General features: G+C 36.9%; 1 long non-coding RNA gene across 1 annotated transcript in view; it reads left to right on the top strand.

Moving 5' to 3' along the window:
- The first annotated feature begins 689 nt into the window (after positions 1-689).
- LOC133537230 (uncharacterized) overlaps positions 690-23859 on the top strand; it is a 35820-nt gene continuing 12650 nt past the window's right edge. The window contains exons 1-5 of the long non-coding RNA XR_009802627.1: positions 690-1342; positions 8081-8190; positions 8291-8319; positions 8869-8981; positions 9701-9813. This is a non-coding gene — a long non-coding RNA (uncharacterized LOC133537230). The remainder of the gene's footprint in view (positions 1343-8080; positions 8191-8290; positions 8320-8868; positions 8982-9700; positions 9814-23859) is intronic.

Below are 23859 nucleotides of genomic sequence, written 5' to 3'. Positions count from 1 at the left end.
CATAATAGTGTGAGAGTCCGGTCCATAGTGGATCTAACATAATAGTGAGAGAGTCCAGTCCATAGTGGATCTAACATAAATATATGTATATATATATATAACTATATATATATATATATATATATATATATATATATATATATATATATATATATATAACTATATACATATATATAACTATATATATATAACTATATATATATATATATAGTTATATATATATATATATATAGTTATATATATATATATATAGATATATATATATATATATATAGATATATAGATATATATATATATATATATAGTTATATATATATATATATAGTTATATATATATATATATTTTATACATATACACATACATACAGGGACAAGCAGTAGAAAACTAATGGAGATAATTAATTATATATACATATGTATATGTATAATTATATATTTTTTATATATAAAATTATATATATATGTATATATATATATTATATATATGTATACCCATTATATATGTATGTATATTATATATTTATGTGTGTGTACATATATATATATATATATATATATATATATACATACATATATAAATTAGGACTGTAGATTGATTATTTATTATTAATCAGATTAATCCCACTCTTGAGCTGTGATTAATTATGAATATTAATCATGATTAATTATAGGTTATTACTCACCTGCATATCTAAAATGTGCTGAAGAAAATATACTACTAATTGGACACAGGTGCAAGTTTGTAGTCAGAGTAGAATCCAGGCACGTTTTTTAACGTTTTACTTAACTGCAAGTCATTCATTTGCTCAAAACTTGGTGACAGCAAGTATGGTCAGAATTAAATGCACACTTTCAGGGTAAAGAAAGTAAACACACCCACAAACATCCACACATAGTCCACTATTTACATTTGCATCTACCCTTCCTTTAAAAAAAAGGAAGAAACACATCATAGAATGATATTGCATCCTTTAGAAACATTAAAATATGCCGAGTCAGTTAAACATCTTGATTATTCTCACCTGCCTCTGATTAGTGGTCGGGATGCTCACCTGCTCCTGGTCACTAATCAGAGAACTATTTCTTCCTGCCTCTCGCCACTCTCTGCCTGGCTGCTTTTGTTTGCTACAGGCAAGTATTTACATTCTTATCTTTACTCCTTGCTCCTGTTTTTGCTTAGGGTTTCACCATAGTGTCTCAGGCAAATGTCACATGTTTCTGTTTTTGCAGTCTTGCTTGATTTTTGGGGGGGAAAAACATCATTTTTCTTACCTGCACGCTGCTTCCGGACGTCCATCCGCATCTTTAGGAAAGGACCAGCGCTTCACCAGGCGGCCCCACGGTAACTTTGCTTCTTCCTAGTCATCTCGTACAGAGAAATGGAAAATATATGAACTTATAAATGTATTATATTGAACTATATGTCAACCTATACCAAAGACCAACATATCAATATTCAAGGTTTCTTACAATGTATTGGAATCCATAATCTGCTATAAAATGGATTAACTTGCTATTGTCTTTATACCAATTTTCATATTTGTCATATTTTGACACACAAATGTTGATGCTTCTCTTAGGCCAGGGGTTTGGCAACCCAAAATGTTGAAAGAGCCATATTGGAACAAAAATAAAAAAACAAATCCGTCTGGAGCCGCCAAAAATTAAAAGCCATATTACATACAGATAGTGTGTCATGAGATATAAATTGAATTAAGAGGACTTAAATGAAACTAAATGAGCTCAAATATAGCTACAAATGAGGCATAATGATGCAATATGTACATTTTTAGCTAGCCTAAATAGCATGTTAGCATCGATTAGCTTGCAGTGACCAAATATGTCTGATTAGCACTCCACACAAGTCAATAACATCAACAAAACTCATCTTTTGTGCATTCATGCACAACATTAAAAGTTTGGTGGACAAAATGAGACAAAAAAAGAAGTGGCATAAAACACGTCTTAGAAAGTCGGAGAAAGTTATACATGTAAACAAACTACGGTGAGTTCAAGGACCGCTAAAATTAGTAGGACAAAACGGCGCTCGCCAAATATTCAAATGAGTGAAGCATGTTTAATACAAACAGTGTGCTTTATAGCAATTATGGAGGTTTGTGTCATGTTTGTCCTCCTCATGCAGAAACTATGTTAAAACAAAAAATATGTTTTTAAATACAAAAAATATATTTTTAAATACAAAAACAAATCCGTCTGGAGCCGCTAAAAATTAAAAGCCACTTGTCCAGGGTGTACCCCGCCTTCCGCCCGATTGTAGCTGAGATAGGCGCCAGCGCCCCCCGCGACCCCGAAAGGGAATAAGCGGTAGAAAATGGATGGATGGATGGATTACATACAGATAGTGTGTCATGAGATATAAATTGAATTATGAGGACTTAAAGGAAACTAAATGAGCTCAAATGTAGCTACAAATGAGGCATAATGATGCAATATGTACGTACAGTTAGCCTAAATAGCATGTTAGCATCGATTAGTTTGCAGTGACCAAATATGTCTGATTATCACTCCACACAAGTCAATAACATCAATAAAACTCACCTTTGTGCATTCATGCACAAGGTTAAAAGTTTGGTGGACAAAATGAGACAGAAAAAGAAGTGGCATAAAACACGTCTTAGAAAGTCTGAGAAAGTTATACATGTAAACAAACTATGGTGAGTTCAAGGACCACTAAAATTAGTAGGACAAAATAGTGCTTGCCAAATACTGGAATCAGTGAAGCATGTTTAATATAAACAGTGTGCTTTATAGCAATTATGGAGGTTTGTGTCATGTTTTTCCTCCTGCAGAAACTATATTAAAGAAAAAAATATGTTTTTAAATACAAAAACAAATCCGTCTGGAGCCGCAAAAAATTAAAAGCCATATTACATACAGATAGTGTGTCATGAGATATAAATTGAATTAAGAGGACTTAAATGGAACTAAATGAGCTCAAATATAGCTACAAATGAGGCATAATGATGCAATATGTACATACAGCTAGCCTAAATAGCATGTTAGCATCGATTAGCTTGCAGTGACCAAATATGTCTGATTAGCACTCCACACAAGTCAATAACATCAACAAAACTCACCTTTGTGCATTCATGCACATTAAAAGTTTGGTGGACAAAATGGGGAGAAAAAGAAGTGGCATAAAACACGTCTTATGTAAACCAGGGGTGTCCAAACTTTTTCCACTGAGGGCCGCACACTGAAAAATCAAAGCATGCGGCGGCCATTTTGATATTTTTTCATTTTCAAAACCAATACAATATACTTTTCTTTAATTTTTGGGGCTCCCTCAAGTTAGGTCTTAGGGACCCAGAAGGGTTTCACCCTTAAAAAATAAGTCATATATTGTTTTTTTTTCATAAAACCCTTGATTCTCTAATTCTACTTCTTTATTTTTATTACATTTTACGAGCTTTTTGGTGAAACTCTACTTTTTGAGGCAAAATACACAATATTTTTCCCAAAAAGATTTTCAAAGTGAAATATTTAATGTGAAGTAATTGAATCCCTAAATAGGTCAATAATTCATAGCAAAATTGATTTAAATTCATTATTCTTTAATTTTTTTTTTAGCAAAGTTATTAAATTCCACTAAAATCCATAAGGATCCAAAATTCCCCCACTCATAAAAAGGTCATGCTTTTTTAAAATTTTTTATTTTTCATTCAACAATTAAATCTCTGTATCAGCTTCAGATAATATATATTGTAATTGGTTTGGTTTATTTATAATAACAATTGATAGGATAATTAGTATTAGTATGGATAATGTTTTTTCTAATTTTGACATTTTTCATGTTTTTTCTATTTATGTCCTTTTTGTCCTTAAATCAATCAATAATTTCTAGCAACATTTGATTTTTATTCATTATTATTTTTTGAGAAATTATTTTAAAAATAGTGTTATTAGTCAACAATGCAACTTTTTCTCGTTGCATTTCACCAATTTGCTCTTTTATTCCACTTTTTATTGTTTAAAAAATATATATATATTTTAGTATTTTTAGAATGATGTGCTGCGGGCCACACTTTGGACACCCCTGATGTAAACAAACTACGGTGAGTTCAAAGACCACTAAAATTAGTTGGACAAAACGGCGCTCGCCAAATACTGGAATCAGTGAAGCATGTTTAATATAAACAATGTGCTTTATAACAATTATGGAGGTTTGTGTCATGTTTGTCCTCCTGCAGAAACTATATTAAAACAAAAAATGTTTTTTCCCCTCATTTTCCATATTTCATATATTTTTATACCCTGCGGGAGGAACTCAAAGTAAAGCCGCTGCTCCTCCACATGGGGAGGAGCCGGATGAGGTAGTTCGGGCATCTGGTCCCCTCAAGGCACCTTTTCTTTGAACTGTTTTGTAACCAAAGGCGATTGACTGTTTATGACCCCCGTCCCTTAGAAACCGCTGTTGCCATGTAATAATGGAAAGTCCAAATAAAAGAGGCGTAAAATCTTTCATCAGAGCGTGGGACGACACTGTACAAGAGTACAATGCTGGCTCCACTATGGATGGGACTCTCGCTACTATGGTGGATCCTCACTATTACGTTAGATCCACTATGGACTGGACTTTCACACTATTATGTTAGATCCACTATGGACTGGACTCTCACACTATTATGTTAGATCCACTATGGACTGGACTCTCACACTATTATGTTAGATCCACTATGGACTGGACTCTCACACTATTATGTTAGATCCACTATGGACTGGACTCACACTATTATGTTAGATCCACTATGGACTGGACTCTCACACTATTATGTTAGATCCACTATGGACTGGACTCTCACACTATTATGTTAGATCCACTATGGACTGGACTCTCACACTATTATGTTAGATCCACTATGGACTGGACTCACACTATTATGTTAGATCCACTATGGACTGGACTCTCACACTATTATGTTAGATCCACTATGGACTGGACTCTCCCAATATCATGTTAGATCCACTATGGACTGGACTCTCCCAATATCATGTTAGATCCACTATGGACTGGACTCTCACAATATCATGTTAGATCCACTATGGACTGGACTCTCACAATATCATGTTAGATCCAATCGATATCCATTGCTTCCAGTCTCCCCTATAGTGTGGGGGGGTTGGGGGGTTGCCCACATATGCGGTCCTCTGCAAGGTTTGTCATAGTCACTGTCACCGACGTCCCGCTGGAGTGAGTTTTTCCTTGCCCTTATGTATTGCGGATGTCGTTGGGGCTTGTGCAGCCCTTTGAGACACTTGTGATTTAGGGCTATATAAGTAAACATTGATTGATTGATACAGTGTGTACGCGTTTCTCCTCAATTGAGCTAAATTGGATTCTGTCTCTGTTTAATTCCTTGTTTCTTGTCTTGTTTAACAGATGTCACCAGTGTTTGAAGCCGACCCATATATCCACAAAATTAAAAATACTGTATTTCCTTGAATTGCCGCCGGGTATATAGTATGCACCTGCCTAGAATTTCCGCCGGGTCAAACTCGTCACGTCACGAGTGACACTTCACCTGTCATCATTTTCAAAATGGAGGAGGCTGATTTCAATCATTTGAAATTGCATAAAGGGAAGAAGATTAAGAACTATTCAGTAGGATTTAAGGTCCAAGCTATTGAATATGCTAAAAATAACAGTAAGCAGCTATGTTTTATTAATATACCGTAGCTGCGTGTGTCAAATATGAGTCATTAAATGACTCCCGCCTCCTGGTGGTAGAGGGCGCTAGTGATCCTTCTTGCGACTACTCGGCTGCAGAAGAAGTGACAACAAGCAGCGATCCTTTATTTTTTCCTCTCGCTTGCACTTTTAACATGGAGGATTACATATCTAAAACAAAACTGTTTTCTAAACTGGACTTTCAATGGAAGCAGGAGGTAATAAAGGAAGATCTCCATCGAGACAGAGACTTTTAAAACTGAAGAAAGATAAGGAAGACTTCTATATGGGGCGGCATAGCTCGGTTGGTAGAGCGGCCGTGCCAGCAACTTGAGAGTTGCAGGTTCGATTCCCGCTTGTGCCACCCTAGTTACTGCCGTTGTGTCCTTGGGCAAGACACTTTACCCACCTGCTCCCAGTGCCACCCACACTGCTTTAAATGTAACTTAGGTATTGGGTGTCACTCTGTAAAGCGCTTTGAGTCACTCGAGAAAAGCGCTATATAAATATAATTCACTATAAACAAGTTATCGATGCTTTTGATCAGAAGGAGCTGCGCATGGACTTCACTTATAAGTAAAGGTAAAACCATAACGATTTTTTATTAAATGTGCTTTTCATGATGGTATCCTTACATCACACTCAAATTTATAAGCACAGGCCTAAATTTACCGCATGCCTTTGAGAAGAGGTTTTAAATGAAATAGCGCCCCCGGCGGCAATTCAAGGAAATACGGTAGTCCAACTTTTTAAGGCTGGGAAGTCCAAACAAACATGATTTTGTTGACTTTTGCTCACAGTCGCTATTGTTGGACGTCTTTTCTCCACCGACTGCTATTCTTGTCAACATTTCCGTAGCGCCGCACCGCACTTTGGGACCCGCAACAAAGATTTTTTTTTTTCCGAGCGTCTCTTCACAGCGTGGTGTTGTCTTTAGTCAGTGTTCTCTCCCAGGAACCCAGTCAGCGCTGACTTATTAATTTTTAATGCCAGTCTTCGGGTGAGGGACCCTCGCTCCTTGTTTACATCCTTCTGATGTTGGCGTCGACGCCTTTTAATGTGTGTGTGTGTGTGTGTGTGTGTGGATGATGGGACACGGCCTGCTAAGATTTCTCAGGGCACAAAATTGGGGAGTGGAGAGTTGGGGGCTGGTTGGGGCAGTTTGGTTATTGTTTGCGGGCATTTTGAGAGGCAGAGCGGGGTGAATGGGGAGTGTCAAGGGGTTGGAATAATTGCTGACTCTATTTTAAGGACATAAAAACCTCTGCACCAGCATCCCGGCCGCAACCCCCCCCCCCCCCCCAATGAAAATGAAGTTCTATGATCCCTCTAGCTCATTAACAGCAGGTCTTTTAATGAGCTTTCAACAAGGTGGGGGGCTGGGTGGATGGGGATGAGCAGGATGGGGGGGGCGGGGTGAGTTATTGCAGCAGATGTACACACGCCCACTCCTACCAATTACCATTGTGTTACGGAGAATAAAGTGGAAATGATGACAGAAGCCATTGGTCGGCGACTCAGACTCGCTCCAGTCAGTTTTTTCCGTTTTGCTCCACAGAGACAGAAAAGAGGGGGGGGGGGGGGCGTCCAGGTGACAGGTAACATCCTCCATGTCTCCCTCTGGTAAACTCTGCCCTGCCCCGTCTTGGAGGGCGCCGCCGCCGCCGCCGCCGGGCCCGTTTGGCGCTTGTATGAACCCAATTATGTCAGGTAAGATGACACCTGGCAGAACCTGGTAGTCCCCTGGACTATACAGTATCTTTCCCACCGTGTCCTCGAGTGACATATTTTATTATTTTTTTTGTCCTCCTAGGCCAGGGGTGTCCAAAGTGCAGCCCACGGGTAATTTTTTAACATATTCCAAAAATATGATTCATAATTTTATTTTTATTTAATTATAAATTACTGTAGCATTAAAAACACAATACATTTGAACATGTGGCTTATCATCGCCTACAGCTGCCAGCACTAAAATATTTGCCTGTTTTGATGCTAAGATAAATGTTATGTTGCGATGCGGACGGCTTGGGGGCGTGGCCGTGTCAGCAACCCAAGGGTTCCTGGTTCAATCCCCATCCACCAACCTAGTCATGTCCGTTGTGTCCTTGCATACTCTGACGTCTCTCTCGCCCTGGATCTTTCGCCTCTCGCTCAACACTACCGATAACACTCAACAGCTAATCACCATACATAGTCACACACCACACACATTTTGGATTTAGTCACACTCAATTTCCCTTGGTTTATTATATTGTTATTTATATTTATATATATTGTATGTACATTAATACATCTAGAGCTGAAGTACGCCCCCTTGTGGTCTGTGCCGTCTACTCCCCCCTGCTACATAACATATTTTCATTTAATTATTATTATCTTTATCTATTTCAGGTGACAGGTAACATCCTCCATGTCTCCCTCTGGTAAAGTCTGCCCTGCCCCGTCTTGGAGGGCGCCGCCGCCGCGCCCGTTTGGCGCTTGTATGAACCCAATTATGTCAGGTAAGATGACACCTGGCAGAACCTGGTAGTCCCCTGGACTATACAGTATATTTCCCACAGTGTCCGAGTGACATATTTTTTAATTTTTTTGTCCTCCTAGGCCAGGGGTGTCCAAAGTGCAGCCCGCGGGTAATTTTTTAACATATTCTAAAAATATGATTCATAATTTTATTTTTATTTAATCATAAATTACTGTAGCATTAAAAACACAAAACATTTGAACATGTGGCTTATCATCGCCTACAGCTGCCAGCACTAAAATAGTTGCCTGTTTTGATGCTAAGATAAATGTTATGTTGCGATGCGGACGGCTTGGGGGCGTGGCCGTGTCAGCAACCCAAGGGTTCCTGGTTCAATCCCCATCTACCAACCTAGTCATGTCCGTTGTGTCCTTGCATACTCTGACGTCTCTCTCGCCCTGGATCTTTCGCCTCTCGCTCAACACTACCGATAACACTCAACAGCTAATCACCATACATAGTCACACACCACACACATTTTGGATTTAGTCACACTCAATTTCCCTTGGTTTATTATATTGTTATTTATATTTATATATATTGTATGTACATTAATACATCTAGAGCTGAACTACGCCCCCTTGTGGTCTGTGCCGTCTACTCCCCCCTGCTACATAACATATTTTCATTTAATTATTATTATCTTTATTTATTTCAGGTGACAGGTAACATCCTCCATGTCTCCCTCTGGTAAAGTCTGCCCTGCCCCGTCTTGGAGGGCGCCGCCGCCGCCGCGCCCGTTTGGCGCTTGTATGAACCCAATTATGTCAGGTAAGATGACACCTGGCAGAACCTGGTAGTCCCCTGGACTATACAGTATATTTCCCACAGTGTCCGAGTGACATATTTTTTAATTTTTTTGTCCTCCTAGGCCAGGGGTGTCCAAAGTGCACCCCGCGGGTAATTTTTTAACATATTCAAAAAATATGATTCATAATTTTATTTTTATTTAATTATAAATTACTGTAGCATTAAAAACATAGCTTTAAAAACACAATACATTTGAACATGTGGCTTATCATCGCCTACAGCTGCCAGCACTAAAATATTTGCCTGTTTTGATGCTAAGATAAATGTTATGTTGCGATGCGGACGGCATGGCGAACGTGGGAGCGTGGCCGTGTCAGCAACCCAAGGGTTCCTGGTTCAATCCCCATCTACCAACCTAGTCATGTCCGTTGTGTCCTTGCATACTCTGACGTCTCTCTCGCCCTGGATCTTTCACCTCTCGCTCAACACTACCGATAACACTCAACAGCTAATCACCATACATAGTCACACACCACACACATTTTGGATTTAGTCACACTCAATTCCCCTTGGTTTATTATATTATTTGTTATTTATATTTATATATATATATATATATATATTGTATGTACATTAATACATCTAGAGCTGAACTTCGCCCCCTTGTGGTCTGTGCCGTCTACTCCCCCCTGCTACATAACATATTTTCATTTAATTTTTATTATCTTTATTTATTTCAGGTGACAGGTAACATCCTCCATGTCTCCCTCTGGTCAACTCTGCCCTGCCCCGTCTTGGAGGGCGCCGCCGCCGCCGCGCCCGTTTGGCGCTTGTATGAACCCAATTATGTCAGGTAAGATGACGCCTGGCAGAACCTGGTAGTCCCCTGGACTATATAGTATCTTTCCCACAGTGTCCTCAAGTGACATATTTTTATTTTTTTTTGTCCTCCTAGGCCAGGGGTGTCCAAAGTGCATTTTTTAACAGCCCTAAGCACATTCTAAAAATATGATTCATAATTGTATTTTTATTTATAAATTACTGTAGCATTAAAAACACAAAACATTTGAACATGTGGCTTATCATCGCCTACAGCTGCCAGCACTAAAATAGTTGCCTGTTTTGATGCTAAGATAAATGTTATGTTGCGATGCGGACGGCATGGCGCGCTTGGGAGCGTGGCCGTGTCAGCAACCCAAGGGTTCCTGGTTCAATCCCCATCTACCAACCTAGTCATGTCCGTTGTGTCCTTGCATACTCTGACGTCTCTCTCGCCCTGGATCTTTCGCCTCTCGCTCAACACTACCGATAACACTCAACAGCTAATCACCATACATAGTCACACACCACACACATTTTGGATTTAGTCACTCAATTTCCCTTGGTTTATTATATTGTTATTTATATTTATATATATTGTATGTACATTAATACATCTAGAGCTGAACTACGCCCCCTTGTGGTCTGTGCCGTCTACTCGCCCCTGGTACATAACATATTTTCATTTAATTATTATTATCTTTATTTATTTCGGCAATCTTCACATAAAACGAACAACAACAAAAAAAGAAAAGAAAAAAACACTCATTTGAGCAATGATTATTAATTTAATAAAAAATATGATTAAAAAAAAAACAACATAAAAAATGGTATAAAAGAGCACACAGGTGAAATGTGACAAGAAAATGTTGCAATATTTACTCTAATAACACAAAAGCTGCCATTTTCTTAAAAAATAAAATAAATTAATCAATGTCACATTAAATATTCCACTTTGAGATATTTTTGGGGGAAAATGTTGCATATTTTGTTTGCCATATAATGAAGGGCCTAATGAGAACAAACAAAAAACATAAACAACAATAAAAGTTATAATTGACAGATGGATCTGAAGTTGATCTCAAGACAATTGTGTTTAAAGTAAACTGTAAAAAAAAAAAAAGTTTTATTATTTTTAATGAGTAGGACCCTTTTGGATCCCCAATTATTTTAGTGCAATTTTTTTTTTTTTTTTTTGTGTCATTGCTAAAAAAATAACAAATTGAAATCAATGGTGTTATGTGTTGAAATTTTTAAGGCTACAATTATTCTATAATCTCAAATATTCCGCTTTAAAATTCTATTGGGGGAAACTATTGCATATTTTGTGGATTTTTTTCCATAACAAAACAAGGTTTTCTTTGACAAAAAGGGCATACAACTTCTATCCATCCATCCATCCATTTCCTACCGCTTATTCCCTTTTGGGGTGGCGAGGGGCGCTGGCGCCTATCTCAGCTACAATCGGGCGGAAGGCGGGGTACACCCTGGACAAGTTGCCACCTTATCACAGGGCAGGGCATACAACTTAAATCTTTAAAAACGTTATATTGACAGATAGACCTAATGTTGATCTAGAGATTTAAACCTTAAAAATAACAATAATACAAAATAATGACACATTTTAAATATTTTTGGCACCAAAATCCTTTGGGGTCCTTGGGATCAAGCCTGAGTGGAGGCCTAAATGTATATTGGTTTTTGAAATAAAACCATATCAAAACGGCCCCAGCATGCTTTAATTTTTCTGTGTGCGGCCCTCAGTGGAAAAAGTTTGGACACCCCAGTCCTAGGCGGGGCACCCCTGTCCTAGGCGGGGCACCCCTGTCCGCCGTCCTTCCCCAACAGCAGCCAGTGGGAGAGTCAGGTGTGTTTTCTGACCCAGGGTCCCTTCGCTGCACTCATGTGGACTTTGGCTCCCACACACCGCACCTTAAACCATAAACCGACAAGGTGGACTATTCTGTCCTCACAAAGATGACGTCGATCAAATTGACTGGCAGTGTCCTTTTGTCCTGTGAAGTTGTCACCTTGTGTAAATGGTAACTAAAAAGAGAATACAACAAATCCTTTTCAACTTATATTCCATTCAAAAGACTGCAAAGACGACATATTTCATGTTCACACTAAGAAACTACTTTTTTGTTGTTGTTGCAAATAATCATTAACTTTGAATTTTTAATGACAGCAAAACATTCCAAAAAAAATGACACATGGCATATCTGGGTGTTGTTGATAAGTGGCTTTGCATAGAGTTTTAACTTGCACTTACAGATGTAGCGACCAACTGTAGTTACCGACACTGGTTTTCTGAAGTGTTCCTGAGCCCATGTGGTGATATCCTTTACACACTGATGTTGCTTTTTGATGCAGTACTGCCACACTATTATGTTGGATCCACTATGGACTGGACTCTCACACTATTATGTTAGATCCACTATGGACTGGACTCTCACTATTATGTTAGATCCACTATGGACTGGACTCTCACTATTATGTTAGATCCACTATGGACTGGACTCTCACACTATTATGTTAGATCCACTATGGACTGGACTCTCACTATTATGTTAGATCCACTATGGACTGGACTCTCACACTATTATGTTAGATCCAATATGGACTGGACTGTCATTATTTTGTTAGATCCACATTGGACTGGAATCTCATACTATTATTTCCCTCTATCCTGACTAGTCTCCCAGTTACTTTCTCATCCAGGATGTCTCTGTACACTGCTGCATTCATCTTTCCCTCTATCCTGACTAGTCTCCCAATCACCTTTTCATCCAAAATGTCTCTGTACATTGCAGCATGCATCTTTCCCTCTATCCTGACTGGTCTCCCAAACAATTTTCATCCAGGACGTCTCTGTACATTGCTTCATTCATCTTTCCCTCTATCCTGACTAGTCTCCCAGTTAGTTTTCATCCAGGATGTCTCTGTACATTGCTGCATTCATCTTTCCCTCTATTCTAACTAGTCTCCTAGTTACTTTTTCATCCAGGAGGTCTCTGTACATTGCTGCATGCATCTTTCCCTCTATCCTGACTAGTCTCCAAGTTAGTTTTGATCCAGAATGTCTCTGTACATTGCTGCATTCATCTTTCCCTCTATCCTGACTAGTCTCCCAGTCACTTTTTCATCCAAAATGTCTCTGCACATTGCAGCATGCATCTTTCCCTCTATCCTGACTGGTCTCCCAAACAATTTCCGTCCAGGATGTCTCTGTACATTGCTGCATTCATCTTTCCCTCTATCCTGACTAGTCTCCCAATCACTTTTTCATCCAAAATGTCTCTGTACATTGTTGCATTCATCTTTCTCTCTATCTTTCTCCCAATCCTCTGCTGTATCATCCATGTATCCATTTTGGTATAAACTCAACTGGTCGTGTTTGGAGGAAGAAGAATACTGAGTTGTATCCCAAGAACACCATACCTACTGTGAAGCATGGGGGTGGAAACATCATGCTTTGGGGCTGTTTTTCTGCTAGGGGGGCGCTAGAACGCAATTTTTAGTTTTGGGGTTGGATTAAATCGCAATGTTTGCCAGTCCTGATGCTTGTGTTAAATTTGGTGAGTTTTGAAACATGTTAAGGGGGTCAAATTACAGCTCAAAGCTGCGGAATAATAATAATAGAGAATAAAACGCTAGAAACTTAAAGGGACATCGGTCTCCAAAAACACACAAATCAGCACTTTAGAGGAGCGCCGTGGGGAACGCCACAATCCACGTGGTCCTCCTCATTGACCGTGTGAGTCATGGCCCTGCAAGCCAAGTCCACCATCCTCCAAATAAAAGCCTGAACCTGTCGCAGGCTTCAAAACTAAAGTGATGGCAGCCTGGTGGCGAGTCACGGTCATTACATGCAGTTTTCTGGCGACAGCGGCCCGCTCTCTAGTTGCGATTTAAATGTAAGATGATTAGCGGTAGAAGTTTCAGAAGAAAGGGAATGTGTTTACTTTCCTGCGGGCCTGGCTTGTGGCCATCGGAGGCTCTCACTTATGCATGAGGAGATTGCGCTTTATCATATAAAAAGCCAATTAACTGGGAGTTTTAATTACTTTCCGTACAATCATCTCTGCAGGCCCCTGTCCTGTTTACCCTCCCCGACATGGATGGCACACATAAAAGTTGAGAGTGGGGATGGGGGGTCGGGGGGGTGGGGGGGTATTAAATCAGGAGTGCGGTGGACGGCGATAACAAGAAAGAGAAAGATGCATTTGGGAACGATCAGAATAACCGCAGGAATCCCTCTCAGCTCGTTATGCAGAGATCCCACCTCCACCGCCCCTCCCCTAATGACCGCACAGTGAAACCTGAAGACTGGAATTACACCCTGCTTCTCTTTCTCCTCCCTGGGGGAGTGTGGGAGGACGAGGTGCCAAGTCCATCCACAGTCCACTTGGGGGTCAGGGGTTCATTTTAAGGCAGACCTCTGGGCAAAATAGGACCCTCGGGGCACAGGCGGCACATTATATTTTCAGTTCGGCTCGTTGTGTCCTTGAGCAAGACACGTCACCCTTGTTCCCGCCATCAGATTGTGAATGTGTGTGTGTGAATGTGTGTGAATGTGGAAATAGTGTCAAAGCGCTTTGAGTTCCTTTAAAAAAAGGTAGAAAAGTGCTATAGAAGTACAACCCATTTACCATCCTGGATGAAAACTAACTGGGGGACTGGTCAGGATAGAGGGAAAGATGAATGCAGCAATGTACAGAGACATCCTGGATGAAAAACTACCTGGGAGACTGGTCAGGATAGAGGGAAAGATGAATGCAGCAATGTACAGAGACATCCTGGATGAAAAACTACCTGGAAGACTGGTTTGGATAGAGGGAAAGATGAATGCAGCAAATGTACAGAGACATCCTGGATGAAGACTAACTGGGGGAGTAGTCAGGATAGATTAAAAGATGCATGCAGCAATGCACAGAGACATCCTGGATGAAAAACTACCTGGAAGACTGGTCTGGATAGAGGGAAAGATGAATGCAGCAAATGTACAGAGACATCCTGGATGAAAGAATAACTGGGAGACTAGTCAGGATAGAGGGAAAGATGAATGGAGCAATGTACAGAGACATCCTGCCCGCCTGACGTTCTGCACTTTTTTTTTTTTTTTTTTAGACCTTATTGTTATGGTTAAACAGGGGAGGTGATGCCAGACTGACACCAGGGGGGATAAGGTTCAAATATTTATTAGATATAGTTATTATATATAACAATACTTAAACTAAGTAAATGGAGTGTGACAAAATCCAAGAGTGTGTATGGTGTAAGACTATGTGAAGTATTTAATTGGAACGAGAGGCAGGAGCGAGCTAAGTGTGCCCTTCATTCGCTAGTGTGCAGTGTGTTGAAAATCAAGATGATTGTGTCATAAATACATTGTCGGGCACAATGAAACTTTGGCTAGGCTTTGTTAATTAGAGATGATTTACTTTGTGACTTTATTGCTATGTAAAACGGTAAATAAAAAGAGAATGCAATGATCTGCTAATCCTTTTCAACTTGAATAGACTGCAAAGACAATATATTTAATGTTCACACTGGGAAACAATGGTTTTTTTTGCTAATAATCATTAACTTAGAATTCAATGGCAGCAACACATTGCAAAAAGTTGGCACAGGGGCGTTTGTGGGTGTTGTTGATAAATGGCTTTCGCTTTGCATAATAGTTTTAAATTGCACTTACAGATGTAGCGACCAACTGTGGTTACTGACTGGTTTTCTGAAGTGCTTCTGAGCCCATGTGGTGATATCCTTTACTCACATGTCTCTTTTTGATGCAGTACTGCCTAAGGGATCCAAGGTCACGGGCATTAAATGTTCCATGCAGTGATTTCCCCAGATTCTCTGAACCTTTTGATGACATTACAGAGCGTAGATGGTGAAATCCCTAAATTCCTTGCAACAGCTGGTTGAGAAATGTTATTCTTAAACAATTTGCTCACACATTTGTTGACAAAGTGGTGACCCTCGCCCCGTCCTGGTTTGTGAACGAGTGAGCATTTCATGGAAGCTGCTTTTATAGCCAATCATGGCACCCACCTGTTCCCAATTAGCCTGTTCACCTGTGGCATGTTCCAAATAAGTGTCTGATGAGCATTCCTCAACTTTCTCAGTCTTTTTTGCCACTCGTGCCAGCTTTTTTGAAACATGTTGCAGGCATCAAATTCCAAATGAGCTAATATTTGCAAACGTTGAATATCTTGTCCAATTTCTACCGCTTATTCCCTTTTAGGGTCGCGGGGGGCGCTGGCGCCTATCTCAGCTACAATTGGGCGGAAGGCGGGGTACACCCTGGACAAGTTGCCACCTCATCGCAGGTTGAATATCTTGTCTTTGCAGGCTATTCAATTGAATATAGATCAGCATGTGGTGGATAGTACAGTACAAGTGGTTCATATTCTCTCATTCCTGGGTGGATATCAAGATGAAGAAGGCGGTTAATCATTTTTCAATGTAGTCTGCTGAAAATGATGGAAAGCGACACTCCATATAAGCGATTGACGTTGTGGTCAGAGTTGGAATTGCCACAAAACACTCGACGGACATCTAGAGGCCAAAGTGGATAGAGCTTTGTCACGTTTCATGTGTCAGAAAACCGCGACGAATGTAGATCAATATTTTGACTATCAAAATGTATTTGGCCTTTTTTTTTTCTTCTTTTTTTATTGTTTCCGACCTCAGGGAATAAGTGCCTGGACAGAGGAGAGCCTTACATGATTTAAATCAGAGCCAATAGTAAGTCGTATTTTATTAACATTGTTTATACCACCATTCTGTGTGATTAATACTTTGTATTAATCGCATTTGTATTAATACTTTTTATACTGATACTAAAGTGAATCATTCTATGATTTTAAATGTTAACTATCTGTATCAACATTGGTAAGAACATTACTGGATGTGTTGAATCTGTACCACATGTGTAGTATCACCTAAAACTAATGTAACATATTGAAACAACAATGTATTTTATTACATTTTAGCAAAACTGCAGGTAGAACTATGTTACAACAGAGATATTAATTAAATTAGGAATAGTTTTGACAAAATAGTACAACTGGAAATGATGCAATAGGTTACTGCCGAGTCAGCAGCCAAATTAGAAGCCTTTGTAACCTGTATTATCATTTTATATGCCCAATAATTTGTAAATATTTGAATAATCATAAGTTAATATTTAAATAATTAAATTAATTAATACATCATTACGTAGTTAATTACTATTAATATATATATAATTAAAATTAAATAATTACATATTTAATTAATATTTAAATAATAATAATAGTTTTAATATTTAAATGTATAAATTAATAAGAGTTTTGACCAAAAATACAACTGGAAATGATGCAATAGGTTACTGCCGAGTCAGCAGCCAAATTAGAAGCCTTTGTAACCTGTATTATCATTTTATATACCCAATAATTTATACATATTTAAATATTTTTATTATTATTTAATTAATGTATTAATAATTTTAATTAAATATTTTTACTATTAATATTTAAATAATAATAATTTAAAGGTATTTAGATTTATAAATTAAAAATAGTTTTGACAAAATGATACATCAGCAGCCAAATTAGAAGCCTTTGTAACCTGTATTATCATTTGATATGCCCAATAATTTATAAATATTTAAAAATGTTTTATTATTATTTAATTAATGTATTAATAATTTTTATTAAATTAAATATTTTTACTATTAATATTTAAATAATAATTAAAGATATTTCAATTTATAAATTAAAAATAGTTTTGACAAAATGATACATCAGCAGCCAAATTAGAAGCCTTTGTAACCTGTATTTTCATTTGATATGGCCAATAATTTATAAATATTTAAAAATGTTTTATTATTATTTAATTAATGTATTAATAATTTTTATTAAATTAAATATTTTTACTATTAATATTTAAATAATAATTAAAGATATTTCAATTTATAAATTAAAAATAGTTTTGACAAAATGATACATCAGCAGCCAAATTAGAAGCCTTTGTAACCTGTATTTTCATTTAATATGCCCAATAATTTATGTATATTTAAATAATTATTATTATTTAATTAATAATTTTAATTAAATAATTAAATATTTTTACTATTATTTCAATAGTAATAATTTAAAGATATTTAAATTTATAAATTAAAAATTGTTTTGACAAAATGATACATCAGCAGCCAAATTAGAAGCTTTTGTAACCCGTGTTTTAATTCTATATTCCAAATAATTTATAAATATTTAAATAACAATAATTTTTATCATTAATATGTAAATAATTAAATTAATCACTTTATTAATTATTTTTTAATTAACTACTTAAATAAAACAATTACATATTTCGTATTAATATCAAAATAATAGTAATTTAAAATTTTAAAACTTATAACTTAATCATAGTTTTGACAAAATGTACAACTAGAAATGATGCAATACGTTGCTGCCGAGTCAGCAGCCAAATTAAAGCCTTTGTAACCTGTATTATCATTTTATATGCCAAATAATTTATAAATATTTAATTAATAATATTTTTATTCTTAATATTTAAATCATTACATTAATTAATGTATTAATAATTTGTTTTAAATTAATTAAAAAGTATTTTTATTATTAATATTTAAATATCAATACTAATTTAAAGGTATAAATTAAGAATAGTTTTGACAAAATAGTACAACTGAAAATAATAATGAATGTATTAAATAATTATATATTTTTAATTAAAAATTATTAAATTATTTTTATTCGTCGATATTAAATAATTTAAAAATATTTAAATATATAAATTAATAATAGTTTTGACAAAATAGTACAACTGGAAATAATAATGAATGTATTAAATAATTATATATTTTTAATTAAAAATAATTAAATTATTTTTATTCGTCGATATTAAATAATTTAAAAATATTTAAATATATAAATTAATAATAGTTTTGACAAAATAGTACAACTGGAAATGATGCAATACGTTACTGCCGAGTCAGCAGCCAAATTAGAAGCCTTTGTAACCTGTATTATCATTTTATATACCAAATAATTTATAAATATTTAAATAATAATAATATTTTTATTATTAATATTTAAATCATTAAATTAATTATTGTATTAATAATTTGTTTTAATTAATTAATTAAAATCAAGTATTTTTATTATTGATATTTAAATATCAATAATTTTTAAATATTTAAAGGTATAAATTAAGAATAGTTTTGACAAAATAATACATCTGGAAATTATGCAACGGGTTACTGCCGAGTCAGCAGCCAAATTAGAAGCCTTTATAACCTGTATTATCATTTTATATGCCAAATAATTCATAAATATCAGTAATCATTAAATATTTAAAGGTATAAATTAAGAGTAGTTTTGACAAAATAATACATCTGGAAATTATGCGATGGCTGACTGCCGAGTCAGCAGCCAAATTAGAAGCCTTTGTAACCTGTATCATCATTTTATATACCAAATAATTTATCACGATGTATAATTGCTGTCGCAAGATTCCACAATAACTATTGAAATATAGATTTTAGGCCATCTCGCCAGTCCCTGCAAGCATGTATTTTTAAACAGTGGGAGTCACAAATGTCAAATGTACTTTAAACTGTGAGAGGTCAACACCTGTAATACTTTGTACTTGGTATACTTTATACTGTGAGAGGTCAACACCTGTAATATTTTGTACTTGGTATACTTTATACTGTGAGAGGTCAACACCTGTAATACTTTGTACTTGGTATACTTTATACTGTGAGAGGTCAACACCTGTAATATTTTGTACTTGGTATACTTTATACTGTGAGAGGTCAACACCTGTAATACTTTGTACTTGGTATACTTTATACTGTGAGAGGTCAACACCTGTAATACTTTGTACTTGGTATACTTTATACTGTGAGAGGTCAACACCTGTAATACTTTCTACTTGGTATACTTTATACTGTGAGAGGTCAACACCTGTAATACTTTGTACTTGGTATATTTTATACTGTGATAGGTCAACACCTGTAATACTTTGTACTTGGTATATTTTATACTGTGAGAGGTCAACACCTGTAATACTTTGTACTTGGTATACTTTATACTGTGAGAGGTCAACACCTGTAATACTTTGTACTTGGTATACTTTATACTGTGAGAGGTCAACACCTGTAATACTTTGTACTTGGTATACTTTATACTGTGAGAGGTCAACACCTGTAATACTGTGTACTTGGTATACTTTATACTGTGAGAGGTCAACACCTGTAATACTGTGTACTTGTTGTCCTACATGGACCTTCCTTCAGCCTTCAAAATGGAGGTTAGAATGATAGCTTTTCAAAAACACTCTCATGCCTGCTACACCCGCTGAACCACCGTAACACATGCACACACTCACTTCGCCCTCTCTCTCTCTCACACACACACACACACACACACACATTCAGGTCAGTCTTTCTATTTTTTACATGCCCTGCCCTGAAAGAAAGCAAAATACCAGAAAACTGGATATGAAAATGCGCCCCCGGCAGGTCATACTTTACCCCCTCGCCCCACACTGGCGGTCAAACACACACGTACACACACCTACACACTGGCGGTCAAACACACACGTACACACTCAGGGGTCAGAGGTAGGCCCAAGATAGCGTGAGGTAGAAGGTGGCTGTTTGGTTCTGTGACAGGAAACAATATATTTCATGCGTATGTTGTCTCAGGGCAGCTGAAAGACATGAGGCGATATGTTCCACCTTCTATGTTTCACATCCGTTATCAGGCATTATGTTGCAAAAAATGTAAAAAGCAAATGTGTTTCACCTGCTACGACCTCAGAAAAAACTCTGCTCTCCAAGTACAACCATAGTGATCGACATTTAAATACAGTATTGTAGTGGGTCTAAGTGTTTATTAGAAATAAGGCCAGCCATTTATTTGACAAGTAGATATTTGAACAGTAACACTGTGTTTGAGTACTTAAGTGATTATTTTGCGCGGAAGGAGCTCACACAGCACTTGTGGCAGTCTTGTCTGAAGACGTCCCACTGGGTGTGAGTCTTCCTTGCCCTTATGTGGGCCTACCAAGGATGTCGTTGTGGTTTGTGCAGCCCTTTGAGACACTAGTGATTTAGGGCTATATAAGTAAATATGGCTTCACGGTGGCAGAGGGGTTAGTGCGTCTGCCTCACAATACGAAGTTCCTGCAGTCCTGGGTTCAAATCCAGGCTCGGGATCTTTCTGTGTGGAGTTTGCATGTTCTCCCCGTGAATGCGTGGGTTCCCTCCGGGTACTCCGGCTTCCTCCCACCTCCAAAGACATGCACCTGGGGATAGGCCCCTCCCACCTCCAAAGACATGCACCTGGGGATAGGTTGATTGGCAACACTAAATGGTCCCTAGTGTGTGAATGTGAGTGTGAATGTTGTCTGTCTATCTGTGTTGGCCCTGCGATGAGGTGGCGACTTGTCCAGGGTGTACCCTGCCTTCCGCCCGATTGTAGCTGAGATAGGCACCAGCGCCCCCCGCGACCCCGAAAGGGAATAAGCGGTAGAAAATGGATGGATGGATAAGTAAATATAGATTGATTGATTGATAGAGTATGGCCAACTAAAAAAATCTTGTCTAGAGTATGGCCAAGAGAATCAAAGAAGAATCAAAGTTTGATTCTCATCAGAGAATCAAACATGATTCTCTGATGAGAGTATTTGGCGAGAACCGTTTTGTGGTACTTATTTTGGCGGTCCTTGAACTCACCGTAGTTTATGTATAACTTTATTCAATGATGCCAGAGACACATATTTTATGCCACTCATGCTTTGTCTCATTTTGTCCACCAAACCTTTGATACTGTGTGTGAATGCTCAAAGGTGAGCTTTGTTGGTGTATGGCCAACTAAAAAATATTGTATCGAGTATGACCAACAAAAAAAAATGTGTCTAAAGAAAGTATGACCAAGTAAAAAAATGGTGTCAAAAGAAAGTACGGCCAACTAAAAAAAAGTGTCTAAAGAAAGTATAGCCAACTAAAAAAAATCCTGTCTAAAAGTATGGCCAACTAAAAAAATTGTGTCTAAAGAGAGTACTGCCAACTAAAAAATGTTGTGTAGAGTATGACCAACTATAAAAAAATCTTGTCTAAAAGTATGGCCAACTAAAAAAATCTTGTCTAAAAATATGGCCAACTAAAAAAATCTTGTCTAAAAGTATGGCCACCTAAAAAAAATCTTGTCAAAGTATGGCCAACTAAAAAAAATTGTGTCTAAAGAAAGTATGGCCAACTAAAAAAATCTTGTCTAAAAGTATGGCCACCTAAAAAAAATTGTGTCTAAAGAAAGTATGGCCGACTAAAAAAATCTTGTCTAAAAGTATGGCCAAGTAAAACATTTTGTTTAGAGCAGGGGTCAGCAACCTGTGGCTCTTTAGCACCATCCTTGTGGCTCCCTGGAGATTTTTCAAAAATGTATGAAAATAGAAAAAGATGGGGAGAAAAAATATTTGTTTTATTAGGGTTTGTGTAGGAGGACAACATGACACAAACCTCCCCAATTATTAGAAATCCCAGTGTTTATATCACAGTATCATGTTAGACCCGCTCGACATCCATTGCTTTCGGTCCCCTAGAGGGGGGGGGGGGTTGCCCACATCTGAGGTCCTCTCCAAGGTTTCTCATAGCACTGGCGTCCCACTGGATATGAATTCTCCCTGCCCACTGGGTGTGAGTTTTCCTTGCCCTTTTGTGGGTTCTTCCGAGGATGTTGTAGTCGTAATGATTTGTGCAGTCCTTTGAGACATTTGTGATTTGGGGCTATATAAATAAACATTGATTGATTGATTGATTGATGATTCTCTGATGAGAGTATTTGGCGAGAACCGTTTTGTACTACTTATTTTGGCGGTCCTTGAACTCACCGTAGTTTGTTAATATGTATAACTTTATTCAATGATGCCAGAGAAAGACATTTTATGCCACTCATGCTTTGTCTCATTTTGTCCACCAAACCTTTTATACTGTGTGTGAATGCTCAAAGGTGAGCTTTGTTGGTGTATGGCCAACTAAAAAAATATTGTATCGAGTATGGCCAACTAAAAAAAATGTGTCTAAAGAAAGTATGACCAACTAAAAAAGCTTGTCTATAGAAAGTATGACCAAGTAAAAAAAGTACGGCCAACTAAAAAAATGGTGTCTAAAGAAAGTACGGCCAACTAAAAAATATTGTATCGAGTATGGCCAACTAAAAAATCTTGTCTAAACAAAGTATGACCAAGTAAAAAAAAAAAGTATGACCAAGTAAAAAAATGGTGTCAAAAGAAAGTACGGCCAACTAAAAAAAATGGTCTAAAGAAAGTATAGCCAACTAAAAAATGTTGTGTAGAGTATGACCAACTAAAACAATTGTCTAAAGAAAGTATAACCAACTAACAAAAATCCTGTCTAAAGAGAGTATGGCCAACTAAAAAAAATCCTGTCTAAAAGTATGGCCAACTAAAAAAATTGTCTAAAGAAAGTATAACCAACTAAAAAAATTGGGTCTAAAGAAAGTACGGCCAACTAAAAAAATTGTGTCTACAGAAAGTATGGCCAAATAAAAAAAATATTGTCAAAGTATAACCAACTAAAAAATTGGGTCTAAAGAGAGTATGGCCAACTAAAAAAAATCCTGTCTAAAAGTATGGCCAACTAAAAAAATTGTCTAAAGAAAGTATAACCAACTAAAAAAATTGGGTCTAAAGAAAGTACGGCCAACTAAAAAAATTGTCTACAGAAAGTATGGCCAAATAAAAAAAATCTTGTCAAAGTATAACCAACTAAAAAATTGGGTCTAAAGAGAGTATGGCCAACTAAAAAATTTTGTCTAAAGAAAGTATGGCCAACTTAAAAAATTTTGTCTAAAGAAAGTATGGCCAACTAAAAAAAATCTTGTCAAAAAGTATAACCAACTAAAAAAATTGTGTCTAAATAAAGTATGGCCAGCTAAAAAAAATCCTGTCCAAAAGTATAACCAACTAAAAAAAATCCTGTCTAAAAAGAGTATGGCCAACTAACAAAAATTGTGTCTAAAGAAAGTATGGCCAACTAAAAAAA

This window comes from Nerophis ophidion, linkage group LG18, assembly GCF_033978795.1.
Source record: "Nerophis ophidion isolate RoL-2023_Sa linkage group LG18, RoL_Noph_v1.0, whole genome shotgun sequence".
NCBI classification, from domain to species: Eukaryota; Metazoa; Chordata; class Actinopteri; order Syngnathiformes; family Syngnathidae; genus Nerophis; species Nerophis ophidion.
Note: the sequence above shows the minus strand (reverse complement) of the source record. Positions and strands in the feature narration are given on the sequence as shown.